This window comes from Bacillus rossius, chromosome 2 (assembly GCF_032445375.1).
Source record: "Bacillus rossius redtenbacheri isolate Brsri chromosome 2, Brsri_v3, whole genome shotgun sequence".
Lineage (NCBI taxonomy): Eukaryota > Metazoa > Arthropoda > Insecta > Phasmatodea > Bacillidae > Bacillus > Bacillus rossius.
The window spans coordinates 28,764,963-28,785,949 of NC_086331.1; the positions used below are offsets into that span (position 1 = coordinate 28,764,963).

Below are 20,987 nucleotides of genomic sequence, written 5' to 3' on the forward strand. Positions count from 1 at the left end.
ACTAATTGTTAACGAATTGAAGCAGGCCTATTGTAATAGGTACCCTTTCATGGGGGTTAAGTTTGTAACACCTTGGCTAGGCCGATGTGTTAGTGCCTTGATAAGTAACGGTTTATGGGTATAACTATCATAAGGAAGGATAAATCTAAATCATATTAATTTAACTATCATGTGTCGAATTAATATGCCCATAGCCGGGCCATTCAACACAAAAAAGCCGTAACCTGCATTATTTTTAAACATAACTTCTATAACCGTACCCAAAATATTTTTAACAAAACTTCTATTACCTTAACCTGCATTATTTTTAAACACAACTATCAATAATTAGTTTCACGAAATAAATTAATTCATAAAGGTTTCTAAAAGAGAAAAAAATTGAAGGCCTAAAACATATGGTTTGCTCATTTTTAATGTAAACTAGATAAAAGGTTATTTCATTATTAATTTGTTTTTTTTTTCCAAATAAAATGAAAGTATTCAAACAAAACGACCATCCAATCTAAAAAAACAATATTTATAAAACAGACCTATTTTCGAATAAACACATGTTAAGTACAACAAGAATTGTATTCTCCTTGATAGCCTTATACAACTTCGGCAATATGGAGTATTATTTCAGCGCTGGCCAGAAAAAAATAAAGGAACTTGGAAACGGAAACAAAAATACTAAACTCCCAGGATGCAACAGGGCTGCAACACGGCAAGTCAAATTCAAGCCTTCGGCAAGCATTACGAAAAAAAAAAAAAAAAGATCGATATAGATCACAGATGACTTAAATCAAGCTTGACTCAACCTTGATGCGTCAAGCTTGCATGGAAAGTTTAATTCATGCCTTTGGCAAGCTTGCCGAAAACAAGTGTAGGTCGCAATGGATGACAGAGCACTTGAATCAAGCTTGAATCAAGCTTGATGCTTCAAGCTTGCATAGAAAGCCAAATTCAAGCTAACAGACAAGCTTGCTGCAAGCTTTCATGCTATGTGGGAATGAACAAGATTTCATACGACGATATAATTGATCATTTTGCTAACATAAAATCGCGCAAAAAGGTATTGTAAAACTTTCATAACTTATTTAAATGGATTTCATCGTCACCATCAGCCGGATTGTTGCCAAATAATTATATATATATATATATATATATATATATATATATATATATATATAAAATTGTAAGCAAGCTCAATAAAAATTATTTAATTACGTTTACCGAATGTATATTATTGTGTAAGTAGTATTAAGGCATACCTTACCCCGCCTTATTAGTAGTCCATAACTAACTTTTTAATGGTTAAGAAATATACTTAAAAGCTATTTCTTGTGCAATATTAATTAAATCGTTGGGTTGTAAAAAAAACCTAGAAAATGACACATCGATCCCCTAGTTCACAATCATACTAATAAAGGGAAAAAGGTGGCGTAATTAGGACGATAGTGTACAAATCATAAAGTTGCAATTTCATTGACGAAAAATTGTAATTAATATGATTGTGAACTAAGGTATCGAATTGAAGAGTTTGGTAAGGGCGGCAAAATTTGAATACGGTAGCCTACTGGCGGCAAATGTGTAAATCCGCCACTGATTTGATGGATTCCTAGTGTAACGTTTCAAATTTTTACTTAAAACAATATATGAGATGTCAAACTATTAATTAAAGTCAGCTTAAGAGAAAAATTAGTCCAGATTTATGCTTGGCCAATGGTTGTGCAGTTTTATAAATATTTTTGAACTATTCATTGTTATTAGAGTAATTGGATACTAATTGTGTATTAATATTACACTGCGAACGTAAAATATTTTGCAAACATGATAAAAATTTATTTATTATCTGTAGGTACATACAATTTGATACAGTGTAATAGTAGGTAATGATTGATAATTTTGAAACCGAATTAAATATTTAAAAAAATAACGAACTTGTTTCATTTGTAGCTACTGGATTAGCGAGATCAATAATTATGTTAATAATAACTAACTAAAGATCTGATAAGTAATAATAAATTAATCAAATAGGTATATAAAACAAAATAATGTTACTTTAATGCATGATAAGAATGTTAATGTAATTGTCCAAACCCCTTGTTTTTGAATACACAAATTATAATTTTTTATTTTTTTTTTTTTTTCAAATACACTCCCGAAAAAAATTCCTGTATCCGCCACTTCCGTGCGACGTAAAACGCACCAAACAGGCCAGCAGCGAGTCAGCAACAACGCACTTTCTCTTCTGCGCACAGGAACCAATCAGCGCGCGGCTAGCGCTCACCCACCCCTCTTTCGCTAACCACCCCCTAGACGGCTGCAAGCGACAGCCACGTTGCCACGTGAAAACGGGTCGTGCGTTCGACAAAGGAAGTCACACAGTAAACAGTTTCCGTACTGTGCCGGAGGAATCCCGGTAGGGAATAGTAACCGTCCAACCAGGCGGCAGAGACTAACGGTGAGTGGAGTGTGTTATTGTGTCACTACAAACCTACTCTTGTTTTGATGTATTCGCTCTGTCATACGGCTCGGGGTTCAATTAAATGTTGGGAATCCCGCCACCGTTAGTTTCACTGCATAATAGTGCGACGTAGACCTAGTTACAAACAAACAAATATTCACGCTGGAGCGTTCGAGCTTGGAAGCGACATCAGCTGTGTGCTGTTGCATGTTATGATGGAGTGCGATTACGTGTTGCGAGTGTGAGTTACAAGCACGCTCTGTGCGCCGTCTCAAAATTTGTTTAATTTACGTCTCGGCGCAATTCAACGAGCCGAACGATAAAACCTTAACGTTTTGATACTATTAGATGTTGTTAATAAAGACGTTTTGGACTCTTAGTAATGTCAGTACAGTCAGAAAATTTTATAAAGTGGTAATATTATTTCCAGTATTAGAAATGTTTTTTCCTGAAAAATTACATTTACAATGGTAAGAGCTTGTGGAGTGTGCAAGGAATTGTGGGAATGAGTGCTGGTCATTTGGAACACAACTTTTTGGATATTCTGCCAATCAAAAAAATGCATTTCTTGTGTTATTATTTTCACATTCCATTGTTTTGAATTTTTTTTTACGCGCTGGGAAGACAGAATAATAATAAAAAAAACAACGCTTAGGTTATTGATTGAAAGGTTATACGCTACCAAGATTTTAATGGACTACGAACCACTTAAATACTTGCTTGGTACTATCGTTTATGAAAACATCTCTGACCTGTTAGAGTCAATCGAAATCACTTGAATAACGAACAGTGTTTTGTGAGCACTTTGTGAGAGGTCTCCGTAATGTGTTCGATGTCATTTGCTTATGTACTTAAATCTAGAATGTACTCCTCGAAGCTACTTACCCTTCTAATTACCTAGGTAGTTTATTTGATGCTGTACGACTTGCTTTATTGTTTGAAGTAAATAGATATAAAGAGTGAACAGGGGCACTGGCTATAAAATATATTTGCAGTTAACTTACATATAGCCAGCAAAGGGAGAAGAAATCAAGGGCATAGATAAAGATTGATAAAGGTAAAAGTAAACAACTGTGCATTGCCGCTAGTATCAATGGAAATTTGATGCAATGCTTATTGCAGTCGCCTGTGTATTGGCACGTATTTAGATCGAGTATTGAGCTCAAAAAAGCTTTCTATAAAGAGAGCTTTTTTAAGTCAAGCTAAATATACTTACTTAGCTTATCATTCTCTTTTGCACGCATGTGTTCTCTCGTCCTTTTAAAACTATGCTCTCCATTTGACGAACGAAAATATGAATATAAAACACAAACGCTGAGATTTTTAATACATGTGTATATTTAAAATTAAGCAGCTTTCATCGACAAAATTACTGCAGTGCATGGGAAACGAATACATATACCACGTGCTCAAGCTGCCCAGTAATAAGTTTGTGAATCTTAAGGGCCGCTTGCAGAGTCAGGTAAGTAAAATATAAGTAAAAACTTTGCAGGTTAATAAAATGGAGAAATACTTTTTCTCAAGTCACGACTGTGCAAGCCGGCCTTAGACCCTTTCTACAATGGCACGTAAACGGAGACTGATCTCCCAGAACATTTCACCATCGCGTCTGCTGCTTCCACAATGAGCTAAAGCTCACGTACAGAAACTGTACAAATGTCAATTCTTTGGCAGGAGTGGTTGTGGGGAATATTTATTACAATTGTTCGGAGAAGTAGTGTTTCAGAGTTCTTGGCAGTGATGCTCTAATTAATTTACAGGATTACATGCAGTGATGTTATAAACTAACAATATACTAACGCAATGCATACAACATAAAAAGTACACGATACAGAAACAGTACACGATAATTATTTAACTAAAAAATATAGGTTTGTTATGCTACGAAATCATAGCATGGGCATAATTTACATACGTATATGATAAAAATAAACCACAAAGACGGTAATAATATAAAACGAGATATTCTTAATACAGATCACGAGATATTCTTGTAGTTGAAATTTTTTTTGATGTGTTTAGAACATAAACATGGATACCACCGCAGCCAAGTACTCTGCTTCTATTGGTCGCACGGAGCAACGTAAATGGAAGAGCTCAGCTTACGTGAGATTCATCTCCGTTTACGTGATCCGTCTCCGTTTCCGTGTCATTGTAGAACGGGCCTTAGGCATTGGCGTAGCTGTGTTCATAAAGTTGGGGGGGGGGGGACAAATAATGATTTTAATGTCATGTAAACCCATTCCCCTCTTACTAAGACGGGGGGTCCGAGGGTCCTCCACCGGAAAAATTTGATTTTAAAAGTGCAAAATAGCGCTTTTTAAGCAGTTTTTGTATCTAACCATTGGATACATCGGTGTTAAAATTATTGTTTCCTTAAGATAAAATTTGAGAGTGAAGAAATTACAAATAAAGTTGGGCAGAATAATATTATGAAATAAAAATATCACGGTCTAGAAAGTTGGGGGGGACAGTCCCCTCCACCCAAAAAGTTCAGGGGGACACGTCCCCCCTGTCGTGTCCCCCCTGTCCCCCCCGGTTCCTGCGCCCCTGTCCTTAGGCCTGTTTTATAAACTAAGCAAGACGCAAACTGTTCAGCGACCACTTATCAGGATACCATTTATAAAGAACACAAGGGGCAATAACGCAACGCAGGTATTGTTCAACTTACAATTTTCTTGCGTTTTGTCTTGAGTTTTCAAAGGCCATGTTGGAAGAATTCCTAGTGTTCCGAACACTAACCCGTTATGTACATAGAAGCCTATAATGTTTTTTTCATTATACCTATACTTATGTTTTCACTTGTTAAACTTCACACATTGAAAGAAATTAACGCTTTTAAATTAAATTATTGACACATTTTGTTTCCATGATTGATGTGAGTAATAAAATTAAGCCCAAGGTAGAAATTTTTTTCTACTGTTTTGCAGTTTTAAGTTAAAAGTTAATAACATCTTAAAACATGCTTGCTTTATAAACGACTGTGATTAGCGTGATTTTCTTGCTTTGGTTATGTGTTGTGACGCAGCAATCGTTGCGTCGTTTATAAACGCGGCCTTAAACATTAAACGTCCCATTTTAAATATAATAGGCCAAAACGCATGACAGGACAAACTCAGCTGGCACGCTGTTTGGGTAAAATAAAACCTTGTGAGTAGTATAGTAAAGTAGGTCCGAGGACAGGATTTTCGGTGAGGAGCCACCGCCATCTTGGATTGTGACGTCACTACAGCCGTCTTGAATTGTATCGACCTTGACCTTCAAAATTTGCCAAAAATGCACCAAAATTTTCCAGTTTTTTTTTAAATTCAGCAAAATTCTAAAATTCGGAAAAATAAAAACTTTTATTTTTGAGGGAAAAATTCTCGTATTGAGGACAAAATCCCTATTTTAGTTTTCAAAAAAGCCACATGCTTGAAAATCCCTAACAGTGGTTTAAGAATCCTAAAAACAAGCCCTAAGCCTCTTGAGTTCATGCCCACCATATTTTAGTCTGCTGGAGACCACCATTTTAAATTGTGATGACATCGTTTCAATTTTTGTTACGGTTGCCATCTTGAAAATCCATAAATATTAAGCTAGGAATTATTGAAATTTTTTAAATTCAAAAATTAATTAATAAATATTCTGATAAAGAAAATTCTGCTATCTTGAATAATGTAATGTCCGCCATCTTTAAAATCCGTTACGATTCAAATAATTCGGGAAAACATTTTAATTTAATTAAAATTATTTAAACAAATTTAATAACATTAAAAATAATAAATCCATGTACATCATGGAGTTCTCGTTCGAACTTGGCGATAAAAAAATGGCGACGGAACCTTCCTCCTTCGAAGCCATCGACAAACTAACCTCCCATCATTAATGCCAAGGAATATATTGTGTCAGCCAGTATGATGTCATGTCTGCCATCATGTTTTTTTATGCTGAAGGCCTCCATCTCGGAGCCGACACATTGTTTTTGTCTGCTAGAGGGTGCTACCGCCATGTTAGTATAATTTTTAACTGCTAGAGTGTATTAATGATTTACTGTCAGGGCGCTCGCCATCTTGTCGGCCATCTAGGCTGCTATCAAGGAAAAAACTGATATTTATTTAGCTATAAATTCTTCGGGGAAAATTTCAAGAAGCCTAAAAAAATTATTAAAATCATTATTAAAATAATATTTTATTCTATCGTTATCCATAATTGATTCGATCCCTGGACGATTAAAAAAGGCAAATTTAGGTAAAAAATATTTATTCAATAAAATATGGCGAAAAATTCTAAAATCATCTTAAGTACCTTGTCCACCAGCCTCCAATAAGCCGATAATGACAAATTGGTCACCATCTTGGAAATGCGTAATAATTAACCTAGAAATTCGGAACAAAAATCATCAAAAATATCTGCTATTAATGTAAGAATGGCAATGGAAGACTACCATACTGGAAATCTACCATAATGGAAGTATTCCGCCTGGCCTCTTCTAAAAAGGCGGAAAAGTACCATAACGGAAAACTGCTATAGTTTCAAAGGGCGAGGTGGAATTCTGCCATATTTTTATATACACACTATGGAATTAGTACAGCTGCTTTTCTCTCGAAGTAGTGTAAAGATTACGTCGCTAGGTAGTGCTGTTAACCCCCTAGCTGTTTCTTAGGTTAACTTAAAAGGTTACAGATAGCGCTTCTGATGATGACTTTCTGTAGTTGCAGTCATAAATCAACTCAACAGATCGCGCACTAAGAGAAACAAATGTTTCCAAAAATGGGTTATAGGAAGCAGCACTGTATACTTATAACCACGATCTGTAAGAATAAAAATTATGGTAGTTTTCTATTTTGGCACATTTCCTCCTGTTTTGACGGGGGGCGAAGGAAGACTGCCATACTGGAAGACTGCCATACTGGAAGACTGCCATACTGGAAGAATTCTGCCGGGGGGCGAAGGAAGACTGCCATACTGGAAGACTGCCATACTGGAAGAATTCTGCCGGGGGGCGACGGAAAAGTGCGATAATGGAAAACTACCATAAGTTAAAACGCGACCATACAGTCATAATACTCGAACGACATGAGTAAGTTGTCTATTATCTTATAAATAATTCGTATAAATAAGTAGTATACAAAGTCTTGTGATTCTAATTGTTTTAACTCCAGGTCACTAGTTGAAATGAAATGCAATCTAGTGACCGAAAATCACATTTCCCGGACAACCGACGGTTAAGTAAGTAAAATATTGCATGATTTATATCATGTGTTTAAAATGCCACGACATATTATCACCATCAGGTGTATAGTCATCTATAGTACTGAGGTGGCAATTCAATTGAGTTTATTTTGCGTCATGTCTATCAAAAGAACGATAAATTAAACTAAGTATGAATTATTTCACAAAAATAAACCTTTACGTTACTACATATTTAATAATACCTACATTATGTTTCTGATGGACTGTTGGGGTTCACTTTTCGTGGACTGACTTCACTACGATCTACTTTTCTTAATAGCTGTGGTGGTGTTTTTGTCATCTCGGGGCTGTTACAGGATGTTGTGATTCCAGCATTATGTTTATTGCACGTGATGTGAAAACTTAGAAGAGTATTTCAACGTATAGTTGTCCAGACAAACAATTGCCATTAAGAATAGTTAAAAACAATCACAACTGCAAATACGGAATAGTGAGAGCAATTCATGTTTGCTGTTTTAAGTTTTATTGATTAAGTAGTTGTGACATTAGGCCTATATTTTAACTGCGTCAATGACTACGAAATCATTTCAGAATTTATGAAAGCCTTGAAATCATTTTTATGTTTGTTTACCAGGGGAATAGCCTATTTCCGCTATTATTTTTCTTCTTATTCTGAAATGCTTGCTTGTCCGTAAACATATTAATAGCGAGGTCAATGCAGACGGCAAAACACAACACCACAGTAGAGCGAGAATGTGAAAGAAATTAGCCTGACCTACAGTAAGAAACCATCCTACCAATTTTCTAAAAAAATCGGTGAGGCTGTATCGAGACTCACGGCCGTTGGTTTCACGTGAAACTTCTATGTCAGCGAATAGCTTTTAGTGTAATGGTTTGAAATAAAAACAATACAAACGATACATTCACTACGTACTTACTAAATATTTTAATTCAAAACAGACACTAAATGGTAGCTTACTATTAATTTCAATTAATATCCTACGAAAGTGTTTAACATTGGCCTGTGATATGATAAATGAGTACCGAAGACATAATATCAAAATTAATGTTTTTTGGTGAACGTACAATCTGTATTGCCCAGTGTTGTCGGGTCTCTATACATAAACACACGAATCAACGCGTTATCACGTCTGGGTCGTGAGCTCCACTGAAGAGAAATTTTTTGCCTAGCCTAAATTAAAACTAAGTTTATTTGGGAGGTCTATGTAGGGAAGACTCTTAAATGCGTCTCAGGCCGAAGCCTATAGAGTTACCCATATGTTTCGCTGTGATTTTTAAGACGCTTCACGTCAAAACGATATGACAATGGTCAGCCGGGATTTGAACAAGTGTTCTCTGGGATACAAATCTAGTGTCTTATAGCTCGGTCCATAGACGTCGATAATGTATCTTTTCAATCTTCAGATTGCCTTGTAGTGATGCCTCATGCTACAGGCGTGAGTGCACGATCATTGCATAACATTACAAATACATAGTTTCAGACTATAGTACTCCATGTAGGCTATCATCACATGTCTTGAAAAATTATTGACACCTAATATTATAAGTACAACTATCAAAAATTACAGTTACGAAATTTTTAATTCACGTCTTTTGAGTAATATATCGTGTACTAGTGCGTGTAACTACAAGTGATTTTGTTTACACATTTACCATGGGTGTAGACAGTGTGGGAAGGGGAGGGCAGAAAGAAGCCAGTCCCTCCTCCGGAAACTCGTTTACAAAGATAATGCTTGAAAATACATTTTTAGGCTATCTGACGATCCCTTAAGTGCTTTTTGAAACTCCTGCCATTGTAATTTTTGTAAAATAATTTTTTTTTGTCTAAACAAATCTGGCAACCCTACGTTCTGGACACTTATTGTTACAGAAACATGTTCCTCTTTTGAGTAAGCTTTTCTGCACTTATACTTGTGCCTTGTTAATATAAGTGTAAACAAATATACACATAAAACAAAACACAACTCTGTTTACAGAAAGTCAGTATCAAAGTGAATTTCAAAAGCAGTGTAATTCAGTGAATAAAATTTCAACCGACAAACATTTTAAATAATAGGTAAATTAATTCAAGATGTAGTTTCGGACATACACTATTACTCATTAAACTGTATGTCGTGAGTAGAGACCGGATTATATGCAATCGCATATTTGCATATGTATTTGCATAACCGTACACCTTTATCACTAGGCAATTAAATTACGCATGTTATTGTTGACGCGCTCTCATTGCATTTGTGTAGTGTTTTATTTGTTTTTGCAAGGTTTAAAGTGTACTATGCCACCCGAAAAAAAAGTATTAATTCGTGGATAGCTGACTATCCTAAAATATTTACATACGACGGAAGTGTACTATATTGTCGAGTTTGCGAGAAAACAATTCCATGTGCAAAAAAATTTCAAATTTACTTTCATGTCAAGACAAATCTTCATGTCGCAGGATAACAAAATAAAGGCCTAAAACAAAAACTTATAACAGCGGCAAGTAGCAGTAATTCTACTTCAGAAGGCAAACAAAAAACATATTTAATATGAATTTATATGAAGCATTGCTTGCGATTAATAATCCTCTTCATAAACTTACAAATTCTACATTCAAAATTTTTCTGCGAAAATATTGCTTGAATCAAAATATACCAGACGAATCAACTTTGCGTAAACATTACATACCAACACTTTACCTAAATGTTGTGGAAGAAATACGCAATGAACTTCAGGATAGCATTATTTGGATTTGAGCTGATGAAACTATCGATAGTTGTGGCCGCTACATTGCGAATTTAATTGTCGGTTCATTTAGACTAGAGCCTTCTGCTTCCTATCTGGTGGCCTGCAAAGAAAGAAAAGATAAATCATTCAACAATCACCAGATTTGTGAATGAGGGTATTGAAAAAAATATTTCCTGAAACTTCTGCAGATGATAGTGTTTATATTTCTCTCAGATGCTACTCCCTGTATGAACAAGGCAGCCAAAGCCCTTCAAGTATTTTATCCCAATTTGATTCATGTGACGTGCTTTGCTCATGGAGTACATCGACTCACTGAAGAAGTACGATCCACGTTCGGAAACGTGAACAAACTGATTTCAACAAAAAAAGTGTTACTTAAGGCACCTGCTTGCATTAAGGCTTATAAAGAATAACTGCCAAATATCCCTTTACCTCCTGAACCAGTGGTAACTCGATTGGGTACATGGATCGAAGCTGTACTGTTTTACAACGAACATTACGAGGACATCAAAAGTGTACTAAATGACTTGGATAGTGCAAAGGCTTAAGCATCCAGGTCTACAGCCTCTGATAAGCCTCTGACGTCACCTAGGATTATGACCGCCATCTTGGATTATGACCGCCATCTTGGATTATGACATCACCGTTGCAATTTCCGTTACGACCGCCATATTGAAAATATATATTTATTATCTGATTTTAATAAAAAAATTCAATTAAAATTTTTTTAATAAAATATTTAAAAAAAACATTCTAACACCATGATGCTCGAAGTCCTCGGTTCAAACCCAGCGAGGACAAAAAAAATGTGTCAGAGATCCTCCACGGAAGCCACCGGCAGACTAACCTCCCACCACTTATGTCAAAGTATTTTTATCGTCATCTAGTATGATGTCATGTCCGCCATCTTAAAAATCCGAAATTAAGAAACTATTTTAATAAAAAAGTTCTAAAATTTATATAAAAAATTAATTAAAATTTAATAAAATATTACTTAAAAACCACCGTTGCACATATCGTTACGAACGCCATATTGAATTCTATAAATGTTGCATGTTTTGTTATGCCTGCCATCTTGGATGAGTATGTGTCATCGTTGCACTTTTCGTTACGCCCACCATATAGGATTCTATAAATGTTGCATGTTTCGTTACGGCAGCCATCATGAAAATCTGAAATTATAATGCTAGAAATTAAATTTTTTTTTTTTTGAAATTTGCCTACTTCAAATAGTTAGATACTTAAACGACTTGGTCCTCGGATCGATTCCCGGCGCGGTTAAAACAGTAATTTATTAATATATTAAAAAAATTCTCAATAAAAAGTAATAAAAATGTCTTACACCACACCCGACATTTTGAATTGTGTCACCACTGTATCAATTATCGTTACGGACGCCATCTTGGAAAATCTTTATTTATTATCCGATTTAATAAAAAAGTTCAAAATTCACCAAAATAACTTATTAATGTACTGATTGATTAGATCGATTCCTGTCCTAGGTTCGAAACTGGTAAGAGCAAAAATAAAAACCGAGAGATCCTTCCTACACAGAAACCACCTGCAGACTGACCTCCCACCACCAAGTGTGTTAACATCATGTTAGTGTAATTTTCTGTTCATCATACCTTTGACCTCGACTGTTGGCATTGAAAATTGACCTTCACCTTGAACTTTGGCCTTGACCTTGAACTTTGGCCTTGACCTTGAACTTTGGCCTTGACCTTGAATGTTGGCCTTGACTTTGAATGTTGGCCTTGAACTTGAACTTTGGCATTGACCTTGAACTTTGGCCTTGACCTTGAACTTTGGCCTTGACCTTGAACTTTGGCCTTGACCTTGAACTTTGGCCTTGACCTTGAACTTTGGCCTTGACCTTGAACTTTGACCTTGACCTTGAACTTTGGCCTTTGACCTTGAAGTTTGGCCTTTGACCTTGAAGTTTGGCCTTTGAACTTGAAGTTTGGCGTTTGAACTTGAACTTCGGCTTTGACATTGAACTTTGGCATTTGACATTGAACTTTGGCCTTTGACCTTGATCTTTGACCTTGACCTTGAACTTTGGTGTTTGACATTGAACTTTGGCCTTTGACCTTGAACTTTGGCCTTTGACCTTGATCTTTGGTCTTGGACCTTGAACTCCGACCTTTGAACTTGAACTCCGACCTTTGACCTTGAACTTTGGCATTTGACATTGAACTTTGGCATTTGACATTGAACTTTGGCATTTGACATTGAACTTTGGCATTTGACATTGAACTTTGGCATTTGACATTGAACTTTGGCATTTGACATTGAACTTTGGCATTTGACATTGAACTTTGGCATTTGACATTGAACTTTGGCATTTGACATTGAACTTTGGCCTTTGACCTTGAACTTTGACCTTGAACTTTGGCCTTTGACCTTGAACTTGAACTTTGACCTTGAACTTTGGCCTTGAACTTGAACTTTGGCCTTTGACCTTAAACTTTGGCCTTTGACCTTGAACTTTGGCCTTTGACCTTGAACTTTGGCCTTTGACTTTGGCCTTTGACCTTTGACTTTGACCTTGAACTTTGGCCTGTGACCTTGGCCTGTGACCTTGGCCTTTGACCTTGAACTTTGACCTTGAACTTTGACCTTGAACTTTGGCATTGACCTTGAACTTGAACTTTGGCCTTGACCTTGAACTTTGGCATTGACCTTGACCTTGAACTTTGGCATTGACCTTGAACTTTGGCTTTGACCTTGAACTTTGGCCTTGACCTTGAACTTTGGCCTTGACCTTGAACTTTGACCTTGAACTTTGGCCTTTGAACTTGAAGTTTGGCCTTTGAACTTGAAGTTTGGCCTTGTACTTGAACTTTGGCTTTGACCTTGAACTTTGGAATTTGACATTGAACTTTGGCCTTTGACCTTGAACTTTGGTGTTTGACATTGAACTTTGACCTTGAACTTTGGTGTTTGACATTGAACTTTGGCCTTTGACCTTGAACTTTGGCCTTTGACCTTGATCTTTGGTCTTGGACCTTGAACTCCGACCTTGACCTTGAACTCCGACCTTGACCTTGAACTTTGGCATTTGACATTGAACTTTGGCATTTGACATTGAACTTTGGCCTTTGACCTTGAACTTTGGCCTTTGACCTTGAACTTTGGCCTTTGACCTTGAACTTTGGCATTTGACCTTGAACTTTGGCCTTTGACCTTGAACTTTGGCCTTTGACCTTGAACTTTGACCTTTGACCTTGAACTTTGACCTTGAACTTTGACCTTGAACTTTGGCCTTTGACCTTGGCCTTTGACCTTGAACTTTGACCTTGAACTTTGGCCTTTGACCTGGAACTTTGGCCTTTGACCTTGAACTTTGGCCTTTGACCTTGAACTTTGGCCTTTGACCTTGAACTTTGGCCTTTGACCTTGGCCTTTGACCTTGGCCTTTGACTTTGAACTTTGACCTTGAACTTTGGCCTTGAACTTTGGCCTTGACCTTGAACTTTGACCTTGAACTTTGGCCTTGACCTTGAACTTTGGCATTGACCTTGAACTTTGACCTTGAACTCTGACCTTGACCTTGAACTTTGACCTTGACCTTGAACTTTGACCTTGACCTTGAACTTTGACCTTGAACTTTGACTTTGAACTTGAACTTTGACCTTGAACTTGAACTTTGACCTTGAACTTGAACTTTGACCTTGAACTTTGACCTTGAACTTGAACTTTGAACTTGAACTTTGACCTTGAACTTTGGCCTTGACCTTGAACTTTCACCTTTAACATTGGTCTTGACCTTAAATTTTGTCCTTGACCTTAAATTTTGTCCTTGACCTTAAATTTTGTCCTTGACCTTAAAATTGACCTTGACCTTAAAATTGACCTTGACCTTAAAATTGACCTTGACCTTGAACTTTGACCTTGACTACCATCTTATATCTGCAATTTTGTGTTCAGTACTCGCTACCAGGATCTACCACCTGCTAGAGGACATTGCCACCATCTTGTTTTCATCTGCTGGAGGATGCCATCTTGTGTGTGTGTACTTGTCTGATAGTGCATTACCATCATATTTGTTTAATTCTTACCCGCTAGAGTGCAGTAATCATTTATTATTATTGAGGTGTCCGCCATCTTGAAATTTGGACACCATCTTAGAATCGTGTAATTATTTAGCTAGAGATTCGGGAAAAGATCCAAAATTCATCAAAAATTCACTCATTAAAGTAATGATTGATTCTAAACTTGGTTCGATCCCTGGACGATATAAAATTAATTTAATATAACATCAATTTAGCATAATAGTGACAGGTTCGAGAAATAAAACACCATAGTTTCTTTTACAAACGTAATATGTATTACTTAATTTCTATTCTACTATAGGATCACCCTGCGAAGGTTAGTAATCTTATATACATTTAGGTCTGCATAGACGTGAAATGACTAATTCTTAGCTCTAATTGGTTTATACTAGACAGAGACCAGCCAGAACCTTTACTGACATAGTCCTCTTCTTGACAGAGTTTCTGGACACCGTGTTTAACAGTTTGCTTCACATCGTCAGAACTGTAAATTACTGCAGCCGATGTCTTGAATGCACACTTCTTCACTTTGTCATCGAACGGATATGGTTTGCCATAACACACAGTCCAGCCACAAGTTATATTTCAAAGGACCATTTGTTGCTACGTCATCAGTAAGCTGATTATGTTCTGCCTTATATCGTAAAGAAAATTACAAATGTATTTTCACTCACTTATCTTTTTTAGATAATAGTAGTCTTTCAATGTTCCTCGAAATGCATACTGCGCCAACTAGAAGCCATTATCATTCACCTGTAATGCACCGAACACGGTCTTAGGTTTAGTTCCATGTCCAAATGCCATAGCAATCGGTTGCTGAGCATCTGTTTTTTTGCTTGTATGGTCACGAGCCTTCAACCTAAACTGAGGAGTCGTAATTTCTGCGGCTAGTTCAACAGTAGGCACACGGACTTCACCTTTACAGTTTTTCGCATGTCGACGCAAATTATCAATTCGAGTAAAACTGTTGTTTGTTTCTTTTCGTTTTGTCGTGTTTTTGTTTCGTTTTGACTGTTGTGCTGAATTTTTTGGGTTCAATATTTTTGTGCTGTTATCATTTGTGGTTTTTTTTTTCGTTCTCTTCTGTTTTTGGAAACCTATTGTTTGTTTCGTCTTTTCGTTTTGCTGTGTTTTTTTCTCGTTTCAACTGTTGTGCTGAATTTTTTGGTTTCGGTATTTTTGTGCTATGTTTAACTAAGCTGCCCAGTCGAGCAAATAGTGCACTACCTTTAAATAATAAATTACCGTAAAGCATTATCGCATCTTTGTATCATTAAGATCTGTGCTGTGTTGCACCAGATGTGAGATTGTTCTCGACTAATGTTTTCGGAACGGCATGAAGACTTCCAGGCCGTTGCTATCTGCGGAGCAGACAAGGCGGGACGTGTCGATTACAAGGTCGCTGAGCTCTAGGGAGTCGACCCGCCAAGACGTCGCGGCCCTACAGTATTTCTACGTAATTTTCTTTCTAGGTTTTAAATGTTTTGATGTTCCCTAATTTCCCCTTGTTTTCTGGTTGTTTGCACATTTATCTTTCTTTTCTGTTATTGAGGTTTCTTATTACATACATTGTAATCAGCAATGGCGTGTGTCCTATATTATATATATATATATATATATATATATATATATATATATATATATATATAATCAATCTCCCTAATTGTAAGAACCATTGAAAAAAGAAGACAAATTTAAGTTTTTATTTGGTATTTGAAACCCGTATGTTTGCAAAAAATGTATTTAAAATAAAATTATATATTTTTCGTAATAATCTCAAAATATCAATTGTAGTATGTATGAAGAATTAAATTTCATAGCGAAATTATTATATCTACTTAAGTTGTTGAACTGAAGGAAAGATTCAAACATAATTTAAAACAACACAATTATAAGAAAAGTGAAATATCTTTTTGAAGGATATTTTACTTAGTAAAATCTTTTTTGATGGAAAAAAACATACACAACCTTTCAATGAACTTTTGATACTGTAACAGTTAAAACATAATACTTGTTTGAACTTTTACACGTAGAAATATTACACAACCAAAATATTTAAAACACCGTTCTCCAACGTTTGTTACAATTAAAATTACAAATAATTAAATAGCGGTGTCACTGCGATGTGCACAAATATTAAACAACTTAATGTGGTTGTGTACTCAAAGTAGTTCATGTTTAATAATCCCGATGATTTAATTAAGTTTCTGAGGGTTTCATTGTATGAAATAAAACATTTATATTCCTGCTAAACTCTGAGGTAAGCTATTACCAAGAATTATGTACTCGGGAGTACTGCAAGTTACAATAAAATATTTTTGTATTCTAATAATGTGAATATTTCTAAATAAGTAAGCAAATCTCACAAAACTAGTTCTCCAAGCAATCCAACAACTGATATCCCCACCCACCAAAAATCATTTCAACTACGCTCAATCATTTTGCATTCCAGGATGAAAATCATAATAATATGCAGTCGAAACTGATTCAGTGATATTAGGAGCTGAACCACATAATATACCTGTTTTTGTTAGGCCTGTCACCTCAGAGACTACAGGCAGAATTATACATTGTATGTAATAATTGTATTCGTAACTTTCAGAACAGACAAAATCTGAGAGTTTCGCCACCAACCCACTGCGGTAACGTACAATATGTTTATCGTATATGTGAAGTGTTCTTTATATTTGTTTACATACACATGCACAAAATTGATATTTATTATAATTCTGCTGGGTTGCACACTGTTACTTACGGGTTTTGAACTGAAACGTACCGTAAATAGTAATATTTATTCTCTTACGCACTTTGAGGGTTTGAGGGTTTGAGGCTGAATGCAAATAAAACCCAAGCAATATTAATTGGTTCTCCTCAAAAGCTCACTGAATTAATTCCTAACAAATACTGTAACTTAACGCTCCAAGGAGTTGATATTCAGTTCTCTAACGTCGTAAGAAATCTGGGAGTCCTGATAAACACAACCTTAACCTGGAGGGAGCAGATAATGCAAATTTGTAAGAAGGTACATTTTTCCCTTCACTGCTTACGACGGTTAAAAAATTTGCTTCCACTTAGTATTAAAACCATGCTTGTTCAAACATTAATTATGCCCCACTTTGATTACTGCGATGTCCTCTTTCCTGATCTAACAGATAAACTAGCTAAGCGACTACAGAAGCTCCAAAACTGCTGCGTAAGATACATTTTTAATCTTAAATTACGTGATCATCTAACCCAATACTACCAGCAGTTAAAATGGCTCACTCTCGCACAAAGACGCAAAATGCACATACTTATCCTTGCTTATAAGGTGCTGCAGCAGGTATCACCTCATTATATGTCAGCCGGTATTAATTACCTACATAGTTACCATAGCCATGACACGCGATCCACACGCAACCCAATGCTATCTATCCCAGTGCACTCATCCAAATGTCTGTCGGGATCTTTTGCAACCGTGAGTAGCAGGCTCTGGAATAAATTAGACCAAGCGACAAGGCAAACAAAAAATCTAGCATCCTTTAAGTACAGGCTGAAAAAACATATTTGTAACAACTGCTTACCATGACCACTTCACTACTACCCTACTGCTTGATTCTGTGTGTGAATGTGCGAGTGACTGGTTTTAATGTAGTAGCACCTAATGTTTTTTTTTTTTTTTTTTTCGGTTTTGATACTTTTTGCTGTATGTTTAATTACTTTCCTTTTTACGTATGTCTATGCTAGGTTTTTAATTACTTTATAATTAGTTATGGTTGAATCTTTTGTAATAGTTAATATTTGAACATTAAGTTAAAATTTTAATTTGTTCTCTTAATATTTAGTCTATGTCATGCTTAGTTTTTAATATTCAAATCTTTGATGTAATTGCAGAAAAGTGGTTAAGTGTAAGAGAAGGCGTACCGCCTTAACTTCGCCACCAATAAAGACGATAAATAAATAAATAAATAAATAAATAAAACTGTCGATGAAGTCTGGGGAGAATTTACAGAGAAGACCGAGCGGAAATCTTACTGCTCTCCAAGGCAGGCAGTAGGCAGCCAGCCTTCCCCTGTCCTTCCCCCGTCCCCCTTTTAACCCTTCGAAGAACATGACACCCGCTGGGCGATAAGGAATTCTGAGAAAAGCACCTTCTTTTCTCCTACTCCTACACCATCCTCCCTTTTCTAAAAGGCACCAATCCATCGCTCATTCCTACAGCTAGTGCTCTCTATCGAGGATTTTTGGAACTACCTGTGTTGTGTTCTTTCTCTGCGCGATCGGGAGAAACTCCGGATCTTAGGGGTCGTCCATTAATCACGTGATGTTTTCTTAAGCCCACCCCACACGATGCCCATTTTCTGCTATAACTTCTGTTATACCCATGGGTATTAAAAATTTTCATAAAAATTTGTATAGCAGAACCGCAGAAAGATTTCTTAACTCCATACACACGATACCTAGAATGCTAACAGAAAACCAGCCAACGCAGTTGCCGACCAAAGCAAACATATCAGGGGAGGATAAACCTGTCGTAGTCAACTTATCAAAATACTGAAAAAAAAGTGAAAGTTACACCTGTTTGTGTTAAAAATTATGTAACTTGCGGAAATATTATTTGATATTTTATCTTATATTTTTCATTTGCAAATAAATAACAAAATTGGTTTAGTATTTAAAAACAAATTAAGAGCAATTTTGGAATTACAAATATATTTTTAAGTTGTAGGTTAATTTCAAAATCTAAAAATATATAAATTTAAATGATACAAGGGACATTGGGTTTACTAAATGTAGTTTATGTACGGTTTAAATTCTAATATTAATTTAATTATACAGTTAATCAAGCTAATTTCATTGTAATAGTAAAAAAATGCTACCGATTCATATATGTTATATATAAGATTTATTGATTACTTATATATTTAACTACATAATTAGAGGAATTGTAACTAATATTTTTTGTAACCCAGTGAGACAAATAAACACGCACATACCGCGTAATAAATTTAAATCTTAGGTGAAGAAAAACATTTTGCATGTTTTTTTTTACCCTCACAGGTGTGTCGCTATGAAGTATCAGTTTATTCATTATTAATTTATGGACACTCGTTTCTTAATAAACGTTGGCGTTTTAATTATAAAATTAACTTTTGGTTTAAATTATTTGTGAACATGTGATTTTACTTTACTTTTTTAAAAGTAAAAATAAATCTAGGTACGTAGTACTATGAATAAAATCAATGGACTGAGACACCTAAATGTAGTTAATAATATTATATAATAAATTAATTTTAATAATTTATATTTGCAGAAAGCACAGTATGTACAATTTTATTATCTGTTATTTAAAAAAAACTAAAAAAAAATTGGACAGATGAGAATTCGAACCACATTCAAAATCACCCTTCTACCGCTGCCATCGTGCCCTTCGCCACTACGCTACTGCAACTTCTACGAATGTGATAGGAGATAATGGGTAATATAGAATGCAACGTATTTTCATAACGTATTTTAAAATTTCCTATTACTTCTTTCTGTGGCAATTTCAGCTTAACAAATATATTCCATAGTAGTTTTACTATTATAAAGTTTCATTTGGCATACCATTACATTTGTTACGTCCCTTAATGTTGACAATACAGACTATATACGGGGTTATATTGCAACACGTGGGTCCGCCATCTTGACGGCTCCAGCTCGTGGGTATAGCAGAAAAATAGAACACGTTCTATTACGGTTTTGGCTAAGACTTCGGTTATGAAAACTTTTATACCCAGAGCCAGACCCTTTGGAAGGGTGCTGAAATGTTACCCACACGGGAGCAGGCGCGCTAGCATAAAAATTACATGAAAACTGCTAAGGAAATGGGTGTCGTGTGGGGCAGGCTTTAGCAAATTCTTAACCCCCCCTCCCCCCTAGTGATTTGTGGTGAGGTTTCAGACTAACCCCCCTCCCCCCCAATAAATCGTGTATTTTTTTGGAACGAAATATTTTTAAAAATTTCAGAATATCTTTAAATATAGGTATGATCTAATTTAATTCTGGAAAATTAAGCACAGTGATAAAAATGTCCAGACACACATTAAGGTTGCAGGTTTATTCTCACTGACATAAAAATAATAAAGGAAAGGCTTATATGTGATTTACGCATGTATTCGGCGCCAAAATCACAGTCTTACTGGCGACTGGCAAGCCGAGCCGGGTGGTTCATGGCGGGCGGGGATATTGTACCTGGCTACGGCGAGTCAGGTCACGCGTCGCTTTTCGGTTTAGTAGAAATTGCACGAAAAAATAAATACACGTGATATCTCTCTACACCTTGTGATATTTCGTGATTTTTCCCGACCCCCTCCCCCCCTTTCGAGCCTCACGTGATTAATGGACGATCCCTTAGCCGAGTAACAGACGATTTGCCTAAAGGCGGTTTGCCTAAACATGAATTCGTTACGGCGATTTGCCTAAAGTCATTTCGCCTAACGGCCATTTGCCTAATGGCCATTTGCCTAATGGCCATTTGCCTAATGGCCATTTGCCTAATGGCCATTTGCCTAATTGCCATTTGCTTAACGGCATTTTCC

The 20,987-nt window shown here is 36.0% G+C and overlaps 1 protein-coding gene across 3 annotated transcripts in view; it reads left to right on the top strand.

Annotated features, from left to right (window-relative positions):
• Positions 1–2,302: 2,302 nt before the first annotated feature.
• LOC134529205 (DNA (cytosine-5)-methyltransferase 3A-like) overlaps positions 2,303–20,987 on the top strand; it is a 190,106-nt gene continuing 171,421 nt past the window's right edge. For all 3 annotated transcript variants that reach the window (XM_063363064.1, XM_063363067.1, XM_063363069.1), the window contains exon 1: positions 2,303–2,443. The gene's annotated coding sequence lies outside the window, so the exon portion shown is untranslated. The remainder of the gene's footprint in view (positions 2,444–20,987) is intronic.